Source organism: Lagopus muta, chromosome 1 (genome assembly GCF_023343835.1).
Source record: "Lagopus muta isolate bLagMut1 chromosome 1, bLagMut1 primary, whole genome shotgun sequence".
NCBI classification, from domain to species: domain Eukaryota; kingdom Metazoa; phylum Chordata; class Aves; order Galliformes; family Phasianidae; genus Lagopus; species Lagopus muta.
Window position 1 is genome coordinate 88,865,393 of NC_064433.1, and position 20,515 is coordinate 88,885,907.

At 35.6% G+C, this 20,515-nt stretch overlaps 1 long non-coding RNA gene across 1 annotated transcript in view; it reads left to right on the forward strand.

Moving 5' to 3' along the window:
• The first annotated feature begins 4,765 nt into the window (after positions 1-4,765).
• Positions 4,766-20,515, forward strand: part of LOC125700993 (uncharacterized) — a 61,579-nt gene continuing 45,829 nt past the window's right edge. The window contains exon 1 of the long non-coding RNA XR_007380132.1: positions 4,766-4,801. This is a non-coding gene — a long non-coding RNA (uncharacterized LOC125700993). The remainder of the gene's footprint in view (positions 4,802-20,515) is intronic.

A 20,515-nucleotide genomic window follows, 5' to 3' on the forward strand; every position in this document is an offset into this window, starting at 1 on the left:
CATAGTGATTTGAAGTTTCACATTTATGCTAATGCTCTGAGTTAACTTTGAGTTGTGCTATCTGTAGGACAGATCACACATTTATTCAACCTTCTTTCTTCCTGCTGCTCCTCCCTACCACCTCCCGGTATATCTCATGGATAATGCTGAGCTTTTGCATTACTCATGGAGGGAGGAATTCAGGAGGTAGACAGAAAGTGGATTTCTATGTGAAAGCAAAAACTTTTATTCTTTGGATGAATTACAGATTATTAACATCTCTTAAAAATGTGCAATAACACAAAATAAAACTGATCACTTTTTCTATCATTGCACAATAGAACAGTGGCTAAAATGTAAGGCTAAACCTTCTTATTACATCTGCAAGAAAATTGCATATCTATTGTACGTAAGTCACATAAGATATTACTTTAATATTCTCACGGCAAAAACTAATTCAGTACCTTTCCATCTATTTACCCTAATGTGCAGCAGTACAGTAGCTGACTACTAGCTGAATGTATGAGTCTTCAGTTTTTGATGAAGCCTTTTTAATTGTTCAGGACAATGTTTATTCGAATGACCTAGAATCAATAGAACTGTTTGGCAACAGCAATTGGTATTTAATTCTGCAGTGGAGGGAGGCAGTTCTCCTTCCTTCTAATACAGAGTTTTTTTCTGTCATAGGTAAATGTATTATTCAGATACCTCTTAAATGAGTTCAATCAAATCTCGTGTATCCTTAGAAGCAGGCAAAGGGGAAAATAATTATCTTTTGTTATCTTTCACATGCAAGTACGTCTTCTCAACTGTTACCTTCTAGCCCATGCTGTTGATAGGACAAGGGTTTTAAACTGGTTGCCCAGAGAGGCTGTAGATGCTCTGTCCCTGGAGTTTAAGGCCAGGTTGGATGGGCCCCTGGGCAGTCTGATGTAGTACTTGATCTAGTAGCTGGCAACCCTGCCTGTGGCAGTTGGGTAGGAAATTGCTGATCCCTGAGAACCCTTCCAGCTGAAACCATTCTATTATTCTAATCTTTAAACTGAAGCTGTGAGGTATTAGAAAGAGCCATTTTGCATATCCTGTGATTAGCCAGCAGAGTAACTGTCCTGTCCTGAAAGGGATAACCTGTTATCTGACCACTGAGGGGATGAGTCACAAACCTGCTGAGCAGCTGTTGGCAGGAGCTGCTTTTTTGAGTGAGGGCAGATGCACGCTGATGCCCAAGATGGGGGCTTTTCTGAATTCTGCAAAGGGGGGAAGGGAGGGGAGGGTGTCCTCTGTTCTCATTTCCTTTCACAGATCCTTTAGAAATATTCTATTTAGACTGTTAATTACATTTGTAATATTACTTCAAGCATTCGCTACTAAAATCTGAGTGTGGGAACATGAGGTTATGTAACTCCTGAAGTACTTTTCTCACTCACAGTTGTTTAGGAAATTGGACTTCTGATTCTTCACATTTCATTAAAAATTTGGGCTTGTCCTGGCTAACAGAAGTGTTTATGCCTTGCAGGATTGAGCAATAAGCTAGGTAATATTATGAGTAGGAAACAAAATTAATGCCAGTCATATTTGGGAATATCATTTTCAGCAAGCATCACCACAGGTATGATCAGTAAAAGAAATGTATTGTTGGGATAAGTAATATTAAATACTAATTTAGGTTACTGCTCTATTAAATGTTTAAACCCTTCTCTTGAATTGTTCTTTCACCCAGCACTCTCCCATCACCCTTTTTAATCCTCCACTTTAGAAGTTAGAAATGGCTTCACTTGGTTTAGTTTGTAGCAAACAAGAAAGCCAACGTCTACATATGAACTTGAATTTCAGATCATAATAACATTTCTTCACTTTGAGGATTTTCCTTCTCACAAACTGGACACCTTTGTTGAAGAGAATAAAGAGAGAGGGCTTCATACCGAGAAGGGACTGATATCATTGGAGAACAACACTCTCTACAAACGACATATTGTACAGGCAGACACAAAATGGGCTTTCATGCAGAGTTCTGTCAGTGTCATTCAGCCCTGCCTGAATGGACAACCCTCTTGTGATTTATCTTCCATTCATCAGTCAATACCCAGTACTTTTTCAGCAGTGATGGATAAGATCTCTTGCTAAATTGACTACTGCCCGCTGAGCATTGTTGAGCCTGAGAACTGAAGAGGAAGGCGAAGCTTAACATATCTCACGTGGAGCTGCAGGTTATGAAAGTTGCAGGATGACATTGATGAGCTTAGAAAAGCATCTACTTAATATTGGATCCCATGGAAAAAATAAGACTGTCCTGTTCTAGTAATGCTGTATAAACTAATTTGCATTTTTGCTGATATTTGTGCAAGAAGGATTTGTCTATGCTTTAAAACTTTTTTTTTTTTTTAAATACCCTTTCAAAATTGCATGCTTCACAATACTAAGATATTTTTTTTTAAATCATCTACATTCTTTTCAGAAGAGGTAGTGATAACGGAAGACAAAAATAAAAATAGATAGGCTGTATAGTGTCTTTCTGTATGAAAATATATTTCATCAAATAGACCATTTGTTCCTCTGTAAATCCTTTCTGAATATATTCAGTTTTAATATTTGACATTGGAACACTTCCTCCTTCATTGACCTCATTCAGCTTTGCTGTCCTTTCCTACAGCAACAGAGTGCTCATAAAGCTGTTCATGCTTCGCTTCTTTGTATTACCTGGGTTCTGATATGTAGCATCCAGTGTTTTCTGAACCCTAGTCATAAAAGAAAGGTTTCCACTTTTTCAGCCAAACTGCTGTATCATAAATACTAGTGGCTTCTTCAGTGCAGTATGAGGATACTGGAGGTATGTATGGGAAGGAAATTTTACCTTTTTATTTAGTTTGTGCTTTCAGGTTGAGGTCAAGAATATTTACATGACAGCACAATATAATTAAGCTAAACACATTCTGAGCAACAAACATAACACAACTTCTAGACATATTGCAGGGCATGCACATAGTTGAGCAGAAGTGTCACAGGGTTGAGGTAAATGAGCAGAAAATACTTTGTCTGAACTGCCATAACATTTATTTGCATCTTAAGACCAACAGCAACCCTTTTCATTACTGAAGTAGAGGGAGTAAGATTTCCGTGAAGGAACATGGCAGTTCAGGTGCAAAACTGTGGAACTCATAAATCCTTCCTATACTGAGGGACCTGACAATGGTGGAAAGAGAAAGCACAATCATTTTAGAAACTTTAGTTAGACCTAGCTGATGATGCACGCCAAATCCCACCTTTCCCAAATAACTGGCAATTGTAGTTCTTAATTTTGTGCCTTACCCATTTCTGTTGTTCTTGGACATGTCTGCATTTAGCTCCCCTATTGAATATAACAATTTGATGAATATAGAGCTGAGTTTGGTCCACATTCATTCAACTTATGAATAAGTTTCCGTACAGGAGAAACTCCCCCATCACATCAGACAAGGAGATTGAACTGTATTCTAGGTGAATTTATCATTTGTCTTTTTCCAGAAAACTGCTGAATTAATGTCAGCAATCTTCTAAAAAAAAAAAAAAAAATTCAAGGTAGTTGGTAGAACCTGCTTTGAACACAATTTTAAAGTACCTAACTAATCTGAGAAACTTAAATTCATGGGATATAAGTATTTATTGCCAATTTAATAGTTCATTTCTAACATTTTATTGCAGGACATAGGACACTAAAGTAACTCAAATAACCTCTTGTGAGAGAAAGAAGGGGGGAAAGGTTTAAAAAAAATTCTGCTGACAGTAATGTCTATTTCAGATACTTAAATATAATGATGCCAGTAGGTGCTGCTTGAATATTACCAGCTATAGTCATTTTGGAAGATGTTCTTTTGTTTTAGGAAGATCATAAGTACAGTGACATGTGATATATTCAGTGCAAATGAGTACTTAAAGCAGCAGCTGCTAAGAGATTAAACAGTTATATAAAAACTTCTTATGGTTTTATACAAATTATAGCTGTCTCCAGCTAGTCTAGTTTTATATGCACCTCTTGTGCAATTTTTTAGATTTTTCCTTGGGAAAGTCAGCTAAAAACGTTTAAGAATAAAGAGTTGATTTTTATTTTCCAGAATACCAAGATGTCCTTTTCAAATCTTCTCTTGTGTCATCAACTGGGTGGAAGACTGCCAAAATATACTGCTTGGTTTCTCTCCTGGGCTTAGAGTAGCCTGTGATCAATTCATCAGCTGTGTGTACGTATAAAAGGGAGCCTCTTCCAGAAGAGGGCCTCTGGCCATACTGTAAGGAATTTTTTGACATATTTTTATCTAAACTGTCTTGTAGTTCTCTACACTGCCACTTTTAACGATCTTACACTCAAGTTAGTGTACCCTCTGAGATCCTGCTTGGTGGATGGATGAGTACTCTGAGCTTTCAAAGTCTGAACTTCTTGGAGTGAATTTCTGGTATTGCCTTTCCAGGCCAGAATTCCACAAGGCTTCCCACAGAACTGGTGCTCCAAAACTTGTGGCCTTGTAGGTGGACTGCAGGGACTTTGTAGCTCTAGTGAAAGATGATTCTCTCTGAAACAGCACTTCAAATAATTTGGAAGTAGAAATGAAACTTGTCAAAACAAATGTGTATGGGAACTGCTGAGTCACGGCCTGAACCTCTGATTGATCACCTAAGGTGAGCAATGAGTCAACCAGGGAAGAACAGGTGAAGGCAATTCTCCTGTGCTGCTGGAAGGGGTGCAGCCTGGCTCCACCTCTCCTAGACCTATTTAAGAGCTGGCTACTAAGGGGGAAGGGTCTCTTCTGGAGATCTGCTCTGCTGGAGTTTTGTGGGTGAGCCCAGGATAAGGGTAAGCCTTCCATTTGTTCTCTTTTGTTATCATAGTCTATTTTGCCTAACTCTCTTGTTTATTTTGTGATTATAACACCCTAATATTCTTTGATTATGCAAAATGCTATACCTCACTGCTTCTTAGCATTTTCTGGCTACGTAATTTCATATTTTCAAGGTCTTGAAGATAAATTTCATTTTCAAAATGTTGATATTTATTCAGTCATGGACTCTAATGAGCCTTAGAACCATAAAATCATTGAGGTTTGAAGATCCATCAGGCCATTTCCTCCATGCCCACTAGCTGTCTCTCAGTATCACATCCACGCATTCCTTGAGCACCTCCTGGGGCGATGACTCCAGCACTTCCCTGGGTAACCTATGCCAATGCCTACATTTCTGAGAAGAAAGTCTTCCTAATATCCATAGTGTCATGCATGGGCCTTGAGTACTATGATCCTGGATTCACCTTTGAGATACTGGGTGTATTGATGCCAGATGAAATGCAACAGACCAGAAGGGGCAAGAACATTCTGAGCAGCAAGCTGGCTGGTCTGATTAATAGAACTTCAAACTAGATTTGATGAGAAAAGCAAGTGTATTTCTAAGTGAGAGAGAAGAGGTAGGAAACACTGTCACTTCAGGAGCAAGCAAGAAAAAAATTCAGATTTGTATCAAAGGAATAGAGCAGGGCACCTCCAAGAAGGGAAGATGGCTGATAGCCCACCCCAAGTGCATCTAGATTAGTTAAAGTCATGAAATGCGCTCTTTCTCAAACAAATTTGCAGTTATTTTATATGCTTAAATGATTTGTTTTGAATTATTGAGTCACATATTTATAAAATGTCATACAGGAGAAAGGAGTACTTTTATCTGCTTTTCAAGAGATAAAACTTTTTAAAGCATAAAGAGATGTTTCACTGAAGTTGAGATTCTCAGATGCCAGACACCTTAATGAACAGAGCACTTTTTACTAGCATTACATTGGAATCTTTTCATTTTTCTATGTTATATTCTCATGTTTCCTTTCCTGGATGCAGCAAAGAGGTTTTAGCTATTTTTTGTTTTTCACTCTGGATTATCCAGCTGCTTAATTGGATGAGGGGTGTGCATGTTGTTTCAGCTAGTTAATTTCTGGAGTATTAATTATTTGATAAGCTCTCGTGAGGATTTAGGCTTAAGGACTCCCATAAATTTGAATATTAAAAGTTTAATAAAATAAATACAAAAAGTTAGCTTTTTTCTTCTTTTTTTTTTTTTTTTTTTTCCTTTTGACAGCTTTGGAAATGAGGTGGGTAATTAGGAGGAAAGCACTCCATGTAATTTGCAAGAGAATAGCGCAGACAGAAAGAAGGATGACATGTTTGTCCTCTCCCTTCAGAAATTAAAGTCTATGGGAAGGAAGGCAGTGTGACTAAAGAGCTACATCTTGGATCTGATTTCTACATTGCCCCAACATAAATGTTAGGGCAAAGGCTTTTTAATTTTGAGTATCTCTGGGGGAATTGCCTGCTGTCTCTTTCGAATTGCTCCATTTCAGTCATTTTCCTGGTGTACTTGTGCTGAAGTTGGCATAAAAGCCTTCACAGGGCTGAGTAAATAAACATTGTCCATTGTTTCAAGATGAACATCTGTACCTTAGTTTTCTATGGCCTTGCTAGTGCTTGAACACCGGTCAGGATTTCCACGAATGTTTACTAAACTGGGATGACAAAGAGATTTCAGTAGGAAATTTATTCACTCTAGGTCTCTTATAGGTAGAAGATTGCAGAATTTTCACAGTTATTTTCCTTGAAAGTTTTGGTTATTTTCTGCTAAAACAAGGGGAACAGAGAATTGTAGAATTCCAAGTTATATTAATAAACTTTGCCAAAAATTCAAGAGAAATGGTGTCAAAACATAAAAGTTTAAGGAGGGTTCACTCTTGCAGCAGTGGGTTTGTAAATAAAGTTTTATTTCACAGTATTTTCCTGTTTATATAAGTGTTAATAGTTTCAATATTCCTTGGAATGAACAGCTGTGTTGGAACAGTTCCAGTAATTAAGCTCTTCAGAGTCGCTCCTAGGCCTTGATATTGAAATGTTATTAATTTGAATGTGGAACAAGATGATTTTTATTTAGTGGCATTGATGTTCTGTGCTTTAATTTAAGGTAAATACCTGCCATTGAGATGGTACATTTTCAGCTATCATTAATTGTTAATGAATTAACAGCATGTTCCATGTTTCTCCGTATTGCTTTTATGATGTATTTTCATATGGGTCATCACCCCAATTATCTGTACAGTTACTCACAAGATATAGATGATAACACTGAGTGTTTGCAGATAAACATATCTGGAGAGTCAGTTAATTTGCTTCTGTCTCCAGGCAATTGATGATAGCTTTACAAAACCAGACCACCAGTATCAGGATGCGGTATTAATTACAAAAGTACTGCCATGTTTTTCCAAGAAGAAGTTTACAGAGCTACATCTTTCACTGTCGGTGTTAATTTTTCCTTTATTTTGGTTGGTCTTTACACATCTGATGTTCAGGGTACAAAATAATTTCAAGATGTAAAAGCTTCTCTTTAAACATCTAGCTGTTCGTTAATAGGTCAAATAGAGGGAAATGGAGCTTTTTTTCTTTTCCTTTTGAAATTGCATTGCTTTCATTTTTTAATAGTGTGGAAATTTGAATTTGTTCTCAGTAAAGGTAGTTTATTCCTGTAAGTACTAGTAGTTAGGAGTATAATTTTAAAGAATAAAATTTGCATCATCTCCCAATGTAGATAGGTTTCGGTTTGCTTGCTTGACAAGAAATGGGTGCAGAATTATTTTTATTTTCAATTCTTTTAGCTTTTGAGTCGTTTTTTCCAAAGAAGCCGTTAGATATAGATTATGGAGGGAACAGCTTCTACTGATCTCTTAATCTCAGATTATAGAAATAATTATTGTGAGGAGCTCATACAAAGCATAAATAAAAATACAACACTACTGTTCATATTTTCTATTGTATGCAATAAAACCTTAACATAACTCAACTCCTTGTGTCCAAACTAGAGGATAACAGAAACAAGGTAAATGAACAATGGACTTGATGTTTAAGTTTCTGTAATGCTTATTGGCCATAGCTTTTCCGTCAAATATTTATGTTCCTCAGGAAATCATACTCATATCTACAGCAGTTATACATTTGGAGTACTCCGAAGGAGTTGCAAAAATAATTATTTATAATAAATTGGAAATGATGTATTTACCATTTAAGCACTTTTTGACACATCTGATCTCCCATACAGAGAAATTCTTTCAGTCTCCCTTTAATATTTCCTCTACTGTGACTAATTTCTGCTCTTTGTGTTTGCTTGTTAGCTAGGATCTAGAATGCTTATTCAATAGTTTTAGTGTTTTGGCAGCAAAATCTACCTCTAATAATTTTTCAGTATCAGTCTATTAATACGTATTTTTCTTCCTTTATTTAAAAATCATCTCTTGTGGTGACCACATTCATTTTTTCATTCTATTAGAAAGCATGGTCTACAGAAGTCCAAGGTTCTTTGCAGTACACGAAATGTAAGGTTGGCAAAAATCTAACCCACTGTTTATGCACAGTGATACTGAAGGGAGGAAGGGCTGTTCTGAGGTATCAATGTACTGTGTGGACTAGATTAGGTTGCTTATGTAGCTTCTCTATAAAATCAAATACCTTGTACAATTGTTTTCTAATTTTGGCCTCAGGTAAAAAGTGTCATTTGTTAAAATATCTTGCAGTTATGATTGGTAAAAGTTAATTAAATGAAATTATAGAAATCTTCCCTGAAAATCACTTCAACCTCTACCGCCATATCACCACCATCTGCCTCCAATGTCATGGGTGAACACAAAAAAATAGGAGCCATTACTTTCAGAGCATCCCTTCTGCGTCCATGCTCAAAAGGCATGAATCTCACACTGAATCTTCTTTACTACAGTTTAAGTTTGAAAGATTGAACTGAAATATTAAATATTATGAGCCCTGGAAATTTTTTAGATGCAGACTTGAGAGGCTTTAAATACAGCTTAGACAAACACCTGTATTAAAATTAATAACTTGCTTCTTAAAAGGCAAAGGATAGGATATTTGTTACTTCTCAGAATCAAAACCAAGAGCTAAAAGAAACACATTGCATCTTTAGAAATGTTTATTGCTGCTATATTTTACTTTGGGAGAATGGAGTAAATACAGAATTTGTACATAAAATCATACGGATTTTTTTCCCCTTGAAGCTCTCCATCAAATGTAAACGTATCTGGGCAAAATTTTCCAATGGAGAAAAATATTATCATTGAAACACCTTTTCCTATATGACTATTTTTTCAATATTTATCAATTGCTATATTAAAATTTAACCTAAAGTGTTACATTTGGAATTGTGCATGGGGCTAGAATTCTGTAGAAGCAGCTACTCGTTCCCTAATCATTAATTCCATGAGTTTTCTGTAAGAATTGGATTAAATTCCTCCAGGAGTAGATGGTTTCCTTGGCTGCAGTTGTTTGTTTTTTGTATTATTATTTTTTTAATTTTAAGTATAGCTTTCTCAATCCATTGATAGCAATGAAACTTGTTTAGAGGAAAGGACTATGGAGGAGAAAAGATTTCATTACTCATGAATCATTACATTTGTCAGTTGGCAAAGAGAGACTTCCTCATTTATCCCTTGAATGAAATTAGCTCCAGCCTAGCTTTAGTTAGAAAACCTAAATTACCTTGGCATCTATCTGGTACTGTTTATACATGCACTTAAAATGGCAGATGGCATTTTATTAATAGCAGATGAACTGAGTCTTTCAGGATAATTTTTTTCTGTGTTTGTTTTCTTTGAATTAAAAATGGCACCTACCTGCATAGTTTCATGATGCTTGTGTAGTTTTTCTTTATTAACAAACAGTAACATCATAACAACAAAAAATACCTTAGTGTTGTTTTAAGATGCTTCCCACATCTGGCTCACTGAAATTTTCTAGTGATGACCTTTATAAAGATTAAGTTCAAGGATTTTTAGTGGAAAAATCTACGCATAAATTTATTATATTGTATAAAATGAACTGATGCTCCGAAACTCATGGAAAAACTTTTTATTTTCTGGAACATTGGAATAACCACTTAAATATAGTAAGATTAATTGTCTTCTATATATGTTAGAGAATGAGTCCAATCCTATCTAGAGATACCAAGAAATCTTCCTGCATTTGGCTTTGGTAAATCCTTCTATCTCTAGTAAGGACATATGATAGATCACTTTGTTGTTGCTTTCTAACTCTCCTTCCCCCTTTGTATCCTGAGTAGAAAATTATGGCAATTCATGTAATTACTGAGACAAATATGAACTTTGTCTTTTATCTGTGCAAATTCTGTCTAGTATATTGATAATAGTATTTCCTGTTTAAATCAGAGAGTTTGGCTTCATTTTAAAGGATTATGAAAGTTGTTTGAAACTTAAAATATGGCTTTCTACTTGAACTGTCTGTGTTAGCTTCTTCATGCTGACTAGCGGGTCAAAAATAGACTACTCTTGATTGTAAAGTTCCAAGTTCTTGCCCTACCTGAGTGAGTTGTAAAACTCTTTGCAGTTCCAGTTTCATTGCAATTACTCTATTGCTGTGAATAAGCTTCAGTTCTGAGGAAAAAGTATTCCCGGTTTTATTAGAAAATTCAGTCCTGATTTTAACTACAGCTCTCAATCTGCTTGTCCGTGGCATCCTGGACTCTAAAAGAATCCCATATCAGAGTCTGAACCATTCAGAGAGGTGTGGGAGGGACTGAAGAAGAAAGACTTCCTTGTGAAAGAATGATTTGGGGTTGCTTCTGTAGCCTAAACTTAGGTACCTCACCTTGTGCCTATGTGTTTTTCATTGCTTTATATACTGATATATTTGTACTAATATGGATTTGAGCATTTGACTGAAATTTCCTCTGAGACACCACCGAAGTTTTCAGCACTCAGAATTGCACCAGTTTCATCCCATAGGATCAACATTTAAGAGCATGAAGGAAAGGCATTGATTCTAAATAGCTAACAACTAATAACGAGATAAAGTTCTTCTTCCAGTAAAGCTGTACTCTTCCCAGAAAAAAAAAAAAATCTAAGTATTCATTGGAACTCACTCTGCACTCAAAACAATTTTGTACAAATCCTGAAACAGATTCTTGGTCTGCATTTCACTCTTCAGTAAAATTTAGTAACTGTCTGCAAGACAAGTAAGAAGAACAACATAATGAGTAAGCACAAAGCACCAAGTGCTAAAGTTAGAAAAAAACAATGAGGAAAAGCAAAAATAAGACTGATATGTTTATGTAGCTTCATCTGTGTAACAGAGTTGTTTAATGATAGAGTAAATTCCATTTTTGTAGGAAAAATATCTATGCAGATATGGAGGCATTCATTTTAACTACAAAGATCTTTGAGACACAAACTGTTGAAAGTTTGCAAAGTATTTTTGGATATGGGCTGTATGCTTTTCTTATTCTTGAGCTAGAGATATCCTGTGGGTCATTGGGATGAGATGCTGGTCAAGAATGGTCTTCTATATTACTATGGCTGCTCTACGTTCTTAAGAATGTTGGGTATTCTGTTAGTGCAGGCCAGCAAGTTATGCATGTGAAGATTGATTCCTTTAAACACAGCTGAATAATTCAGCAGGAAGGTTTAGATTGGATAAAAGACTGAAAATTTGGATGTCACCTAAGGTCCAAATACTGATATTCCTCAGTGCAGATCAGGAAGACAATACAGCAGGAGGAGAACAGATTTTAAGAAGAGAATAAATCTGAAATAAATTCAAAAAGTAGCAAAATATAAATTCTCTATTGAAAGGTATAAACATAACGTGCAAAATTTGCTAACATTTTATGTTCTTGCTTCAATATCTGAGCTCCCTCACAGTGTGGTGCTTCTTCCTTCTGTCCGGTCAGAACTTCTCCAGTTGCACCTTGTGTTCTGCCTTTTCCCTTGAGTCCTTTTCCCTTGAGTAGGGAAGTGTGAACCTTTGGTAAGACAATGATTTTGTCTTCCTTTAAACTCTCTTTAGGTAATGAAAGACTAAAAGTACATTCTCCCTTAGAAGTGCTTTCCCAAGCTCAGTTCTTTGCATCTTCTTGATGCAAACTTTGTTAAAAGTTGCACTCTTTTTGAATTCCTGTAAAGTACAAGAAATAAAAAGTCTGTGGAAATGCATGTTTTGCTACAGAGAAGATCGGGTAACTCCAGTAAATGAATACTCATCAAATGGAGGGTCTCTGTTTCACAGTAGGAGTTCTTGAAGATCCTTTAATTTGATAGTTACTGATAAATGCCTATCCTGCTCTAGGTTAGACCAAGCTTCTTGATTATTCTATCGTGCCACTGACCCGTCACTGGTGCTGGTTAATTGCTTCATTTACTTGGTTTCCACTTTCCAAATACACATGGAAAAAAAAATCTGGACTCCTATTATATGGGACATCAATATTTTACTCAAATAAAAAGCAGTTTTTCTTCATATTAGTTCTGCAGCGAGCACCAGTGCTCACTTTCTTTAAGTGTCTTCCTGTCATGGTTTTGTTATCTTGCCCACGTGTGATATGATGCTGTAAAGGAAAACCTTCTGCTGACTTTCCCTTCCTTCTGGAGGTATCTGGAAATGGGAAGAATCTGATTTGCAACCTGACTTCTGACTTTATTCAGATCTAGGGGTTGACAATACTTTGGGGGAATGTAGTGCAAAGCATTTGTTGTAAAATATTATTGACATTTCCGCATTATTCTCTTTGGAAATCCTTAATGTCAGCCAGATTATACACATGAAGAAACTCATATCCATAGTATTTGCTTTTTTCTTTTTATCTGCTATCTTACTACTATAGGCATATCTCAAATGCTTTCAAGGTAACGGGCCACACATACAGAATGTTTTCAATGGCAACCATTTATGGTTTACACAATGGAAAGTTTGCTACTGCTCAAGAAGTGTTACAGTACTTGGATGAAGTCAAATCTATCCATGTTACTGCCACATCAAAGTCTATAGAAATTAAATTTTGCAAAGTTTAGCTTCCGTGGGCAACACTAGAAGGTCTTGTTTCACAGTTTATGCATTGTTAAAATGATGCTAATCAGGAGTCTTACTGTTCCCTAGATTTACTCTCGATGTATTCCTAGTTCTAAATTTCATGTTACCATGCATTCTTCCAGCATCTGCAGGGTGGTTCTAAAAAGAGAAAATCTCTGTGTTGTGTGAGTGAGCAAAGTTTTTGTTGACTTTTTCAAATTTACCTCTTCTTGAGTATCAGCTTCACTGCTTTGAAACATGAAAAGGAAGTTGTGAAAATATATTTTCCTGTTGTTCCTGTAGCAGCTCAAATATAGCTCATTTGTTCTAAAATCTCTGATCATTATTCAAGCACAAGTGTTATGTACTTTTCCAGCTCCTGAAGGATAAGAAAAATTATGACAAAAGAATTTATAAAAAAAACTACTAAGAAATGGTTAGACCTAGAAAAAGTGAGTAGTTCAGTGTACTGAACAGTGTTCAGTACCTGAGGGGGTGTGTATGTATTATGACAGATGGAGACAGGGCGAATATATGTCAATAATTAACTATTGCACACAAATGAGTCAATCACTTGTGCAAAGTAACCAGGTACAGGACATACTGGAAATGCTGCTTTCAGATCTGTTGGAATTTCTTAACAATATTGCTCTTTCAAAATCAGTGTCTTCAGACAGTGCTTGGATTTGTTTCACTGGAGAAGACCATGTGTATTTATCATGAAATCGGGGAAAAAAAATCCCAACCATCACTTTTCTGAATGCTATAATGAGATTTTTGTTAAAGGTTTTTATTTCTTCACTATAAATACTGTTGGTTTTTTTTTTTCCTAGTCTTGTCAAATAAAAGGGAGACCTGACATCTCAGGCAAAACGAAGTATGAACAATAAAGAGAATGACGTAATTATTTAGGGTACTGTAAAATATTTCCTTATCTTTTGGAGATCATGTAATAGTAAAGGAGAAAAACACTCTGTGCCAATCTTCCCTCATAATACTCTTCTCCTAACTACTATTAATTACTGTTACACCACTGTTGTTTTTCCCTTTTCTTTTTTTTTTTCCCTTTTCCTTGATCATCTAGTTTTCCCATTTGGAACATAACCTATTCAGAACTGACATATAAACTTGAATTGGTATGCTGCTGTATATGTGTTGCTTTCATAGGCCAATCTTGGCTATCCACCAAAGTTATAAGCTAACATTTTATATCCTTAAGTATGTGACATCATTAATTTTTGGGGGGTCATTAAAAAGCTAATAGGCAGACAATTTAACATTGATGCTAAATGTAAATTGTCAATGACAGCAGCCAGTGCTATCCTGCTGACAAGTGATAATGTCATTTCAACATGTCCTCAGAGCATGGTAATTACTGCTGTATTCTTGAATGTATATGGCTTGATGTTTACCTGATTTGAATATGAAAGGCTCTCTGAAAAGTTCATATGTGCTCTCTGCATGCTGAATGCACTGCATAAAATATGTTATGACTAACTATCTGCAGAAACAATTAATTCAGATTCCTCTGACCTGAGGATTTCTATTATGGTCTCTACATCAACAAAAAAAGCCCTTTCTGGAATGTAGAATTAGACTGGATTATTAAAATATTATACTAAATTTTCTATTTCAAAGATGAAATTAGCATTTAGTAACAGATTATACAGTACATGTCTTGTAAAATAACTAATAACACTTAATGTCATTTTTTTCACACTCTACAGAAGCATGTTCTATGTGCTTGATGGTTAAAAGCTTGTTTAATATAAACGTGCCTGGAAGTCAGTATTTTTGTTGTTGGTGTTCTATTGAAACAACAAATAACTAAAAAAAAATTCAATGCTATATGAATTTGGGTTAAAGTTAGGGAACTGGATGTCTTTCTTTCAGAGATAAACAAAGAAGAGTGATCGGTTGTCCTCTGAGGCTTTGGGATTTGCAGGAGTGAAATGAGGATGCAGTAAGGCAATAAGATTTTGCTGTTCTTGTATACTGAGGAAAGAATTAAAGCTCAATACTTACAAAAAAGTCACATAATTCTGGAGAGGCAAAGAGGTAGAAATCTTTATAGCCTCATGGCTGTTGTTATAGATACTTCAGTTCGTACTCTTGCTTCATGCTGTTTGTACTGTGTTTGATGAGCTTGTGTGTGTGTGTTTTGGAGCTGATGGAGATAAAAAATTAAAAATATTTAAAAATTCTTCCAAAATGCATATATCTGATCTTAAAATAAAACCCTTAAAGCCTTCCAATGATCAAATAAGCACCATGATTTCTCTCTCAGTGGATCCTAGGATTGCATTCAGTACTTTGTCAAGTGCCGCACTCATGGTTCTTAGTGTCCTGTGATTGAATAGTGTGCACAGGTTTATCTTCACTGTACTGATGACTGAACTTGCTGGTCCTCAAAGGCGTAACTTTTCACTCTATTTTATCCAGGTTTTTAATTCTATTTGACGAGCTCATCCAGAACTTCCTCTAGGCCCTCTGTAGTCAATGTTTCCCAGTGCTATGATATCTGTGTGCTCTTTGTTAAGATGCTGAAAATCTCAACAAAATTTGTCCACAGATAACTCTATGAGAAACCACAGCACAATTAGTAGTTCCTCCATTTCACATTAAATTGGACACAGTCCTTCTCTTCTTCTATATGACTAAGTAACTCTTACATGTACTAAGCCAAGATGCTTTACTGAATCCCAAAATCCCAGAGGATTTTTTTGTTCTCTGCTCCTTCGAGGAAGCCAGATATTGTAAAAGAAAGTATACTGGGTCTGTTTGGATCAATCTGTTTCTTATAAATTTGTTTGTACTTCATCTTTTTTCTTTAACAGCTTGAGCCAGAATTTAAGGTATTGTTAAAACCGCAGTTGTACAAAGCATTTCCTTTCCTGCCAAAGTTACTGCATTTCTAATTACAAGGCAGTATATACATTGTGATGGATTGCTTAAACATCCTTGGTACTAGACATGTGATTTTGCATGCAGCTTTTTCCAATGTTCGGGAGTAAGTATTTTTCAGTTCCTCTGGCTGGTGTGAAACAATACTGCTGCTAGGTTGTATCTGCTGTGCTGTTTCCTCTTGATACACTTTGCAAAGCCTGCCAATGATGCTGACCCTGCTTCATGGTTACTTGTTTTGATTTCCAAGACAGTTTGGCCTGTAAATGAGCTTGTTTTCTTCCATTTTGTGTAGAATCCCAGTTCATTCCTAATGTTCTTCAAGAGGTGGTTGATTTGCTCCATATTTCCTAAAAATTTCCTCTCCCTTCCTATTTTTTTTAATTTCTTTTCTTTCCTCGGTCCTTGCCCACATTGCAGATTCCTAATACTTGTAGTAGCTTTCCTGAAAATGATTCAATTCACCTCAAGGTTCATACAGCTCAATTACTTGATCAAACTTGGTTAATTTCTCAGTCTTCCCTTTTCAAATCAAGTTCAGTGAAGCCTACTTTGGTTCCTCTTCTATTTAGGATGAGCTAATTTGTGACAACTTTATTCAAGAATTTTCTAGAAACTCTTGTGGAAAGTGTTCATTTGCTGCTCATGAAGGGAAGATGTATGGTGTCATCTCTTTGCACCTTTTTTTTGTCAAAACACTTCCCAGATAAGCTCTGCCACCATGGACATGCATCCAGAGGAACTGTAGAATTTCCTCTTGCAATTCAGGTGGAAATATTTGTCTATGCCAAGTCTTGTCCCTGTTCAAACCTGGCTATGATGCAATATATTATCTAACTACGACTATAGCAAATATTAAAGTAGTATTAACCCAAATTGATTATTTTATCCTTTTTTTTTTTTCTTTTTCCCCTCTTACTGGACACAGCGAGTTTTACTTACTTTGCTATTTCCTTCCTCTTTAGCAACATTTCACTCTTTTCTATCTGTACTGAGTAAGGAGTACAGTTCAGTGTCTGTGGCCTATGAAGATGGTAATTCCAAGATTTCCACTTTTTTATTACTTGATTTGATTTTTTTTTTTCTGAATGTTATGAATAAAATGTATTGTTTCAGTCATTGAGAATTTTTCTGTGAAGGAACCATCAAAGTTTAATCACATCACAGAGACATTTGATCCTTGAGTTATTTTATTTGCTTCTGAGGATTTAAAGCTGGCACTACATATGGCTGCTCTTTTTTTTTAATATGAAATAAACTGGGGTTTTTTTTGGAATGTAATAATTTGATTTTGTATCTGTGTGAACTCAAATTTTTCTTCTGATGTTTTCTCTGTTCCCTCCTCTGTCTTATTGCAAACTAACAAATGGGTAGAACACTCAGATTTATGTAAGATTGAGCTACACTTTTTTTTTACTTCCTTTACAAATACATTTGTTATAAATGAGTATTTATCAATGGTACTCTAAATTATGCATGAAAATTGTCTCTTTCATATCTTTGTCTCCTTCTCACAAAAAATGAACTTTTAGTATTGAATGGATTTGTTGTTTCATGGTGTATTTGTGCCAAAACTAGTCGTTTGGGAAACGAAGAAGTTACAGCTTCTTTCTCCAAGGGAGGTCCTCCCTCCCTGTTGCTTCCCTCCACCCTCAAGTCTGGACTCCATCTCTAGGGCAAAGGAAATGCTCCTTTGTACTTTGGTTTAGGTGGGTGTCTAATCCATTATAATTAGATCCTATGTGATCAGCGCATCTTCTGAGATTGTCTGTTTCTTCCAGTTGTCAGCTAAGATTTTTGTCCTGGCTCTTACTTAATACTCTGTCAGTCTTCCTATTATATCAAACTCAATCACAGCTTAAATGCTTAATCTTCTAAGAGGAACGTCTCCTGCAGTGTGATGTGCTGTCACACTCCAATTACTTAAACAGAGCTGTAAAGATTTATCTCCTCTCAAAATCTGTTTATTGTGAGAGATTCAAATAATTATGGGTTGCTTTATTTTTGAGTAAATGCTGGAGAAAAAGGGGCAGTGGAAAATCTTGCAAGCAAAATATCTGATTTCTATATGAAAATGAGGGGAGCAAAAGGAGGAACAGACAATGAGCAAATAAAAATTGAAGAACAGTGCACAAAGTTTGTTTATGCAAACTTTTTTTTTTTTAAATACTGAAAAATGCCTAAATCCAGGTTTTGTTGTTTTAGGCCCACTTTCCAGATACCGTTCTTAAGAATGAGCTTACTTTTGGGGCAGGGGGAATATCCCATAAGGTTCTATCTGGCAAATAGTTTTATAATCCTGTTCACGGTAAAACACAGATGGCCACTCGGCAGTGCTCCAGATGCTCCTGCAGGAAGCTTCGTCTCTCTGTGGAGCCATTTGGAGGGTATCCGTGGGTGCTTCTAGCTTGTAACAATACAGCATCTATTCTTCTCTTTTTGAGAGATGATCTGAAAAAGAGGAACCATGTCAATAGGGAAATAGTTTTTAATGCAAGAAGTAAATGGGGTTTTCACCTGGAGAAATGGTTGTGCCTATGTATTCATAACTAGGATGATGTACGTAGCCTTCCATATTCAACATTGTATTACACGCGTTCTGTAGCCAAAATGTATGTGTTGATAAGTAGATGTTATTCTGGTATTGTATCAGTTGACAACATGGTATCAAGCAGAATACTGCAGGAAAAGTATCAGTATGTACTAAATGCAGTAAATTATAATTTTGTGAAGCAAGTAATGCTTAAGTTCATAGTGTAGACAGCAGGGTGTAGTGAAGGGCAGCGCTTTGAAGCATATTTCAGATACCTGCTTATTTCTCTCTTGATAATAAAATGCAAAAGGAACTAAAAAGAGCAAGTCAACAGATGACAGAATTTAGTATCATTGCTTAAACAGGACTACTAATAGGCTTTAAATTGAACATCTGCTCAGCTGCGTGTCTGAGTTATAGCATAAAGATAGCAATTGTAATTGTACCCTTATGTTTCCATAGCATGGAATTGAGTGGGTGATAACGTAGTATAATGCAAATATAACTGTTATACTGTGGCAGAAGCTGGGCAATTATTTTACCTATGCTTGATCAGAAGAAAAACAATCAAGTGGTTGGCAGTGTTCTTTTCTGAAGGAAAAGCTTTGAATGCATTAAATAATTGAGGAAATGTTACCATGAACTTAACACTTGGTCTCCATTGTCAAAAGATCTTTTCAAAAAAGAGAAAGTGCTTGGAGCTATTCTTTGGATCCCACAGCAGCTTGGGAGAATGACTTTTGTTTTTTGGTTGTTATTTTTCTTTTTCATAAAAGAACCATTTCTTACTCTGCCAGTATAGTTTCAGTTTCTGTCAAGAGATAATACCTAATATATGCTATAAAATAAATGCTAATATAATAAAATACTGTCCTGGATGATGTCCTGTAAAAAAGACTGCAATATCATTATTCAGAGGAGCGCCCTGTCATGTTGGCTCGTTTTATTTATATGAGGAAAACCTGAGTTGAAAATAACAATTTCTGGAAGAAATAGCATTAGGGAAGATAATGTTGGTGATGTAAAGCAATAATGTATTGAAGTTCTAAATTCTTTGTCCAATTCTACTATCCAAAACTGTAGCATAGCAATCTCAGATGTATGGTGTTTTACAGGATGCAAGCCATTCTATGCACATTTGAAGCAGCTGAGATAACTGTGACACAAAAGCGAGCTGGTCAGAGCCTGCATTACTGTGTGGGAGTTAGTGGTGGCATTTCTATGACTACTTAACATGAGAGTATACAGAGCTTCAGCTTTTGGCAGCAGCTTTCAAGAAGATGCTCGTGGAGTCAAAGATTTAAGCCTGTAGATTCTGATTGACATCTGCGCAATCCGGAGGAGTAGTAAGATTTGGGTTTTTAGATTGAAGACAAATCTTGGGAAGTTCTTCCTTGTAAACACTGCAGTTTTTCTACCAATACAGGATAACACTTTGAATTAATTAAATGCATCACTGAGAATTGAAAAGGCAAAATATTTTTACAGAGCCAGTCTCTTCTATTGTGAACATTTGATTTAGCTTTCAGAATTTAGTAATATTAAATCAAAATTAAGGTTGGAATTTATTTAATTCCAAAGTTCTACCTTTTCTTTCAAGATGTGTGCAGTTTGCATACAGAAATGTTCTGATTGCAAATGCAATGTAGAAAATAAGTTTATTAAAAGCCTTTTTCCTTTTCTAAAGGTAGATGCACTTGAAATGGGAGAGTAAAAATAAACCAAATAATGGCTTTTCAGCAATAACAATTCAATAAAATTTTAAATTGTTAAACTCGGTGAACTCCAGTGAATGGACAAGCAACCTTATTAACAATAAACCATCTTCAGTAAATTTTTCCCTCTTATACTAATGTTAAAAATATTTTATTGTAGTTCTTAATTGAGAATTGCTCATTAAATTCAAAAGAAAATGTCTGAACAGTACAATTTAACAGGCCATGCTTGGGAAAATAACATTAGCTAGTTAATTATCTGTAGTACACAGTAGAAGTGAACAAGATATTCACTGAATGTTAACACATTTCTATTGTACATTGAATTAAACTGATTTATTCTCTATTTTTTATTTCTTAATTCACTGAGATAAATATTGAAAATATAAAGGTAAAAGCTTTTGTCAAAAGGACATGCCTGTATTTTAAGAAAAAAAGAAAAAAATGCACTGAGGGGATGCATTGTCTAATGTTATGAACAATAAATTCAAGAAATAAAGGCTTAGGATCTTCTGACCATTATCCAAAGGCAG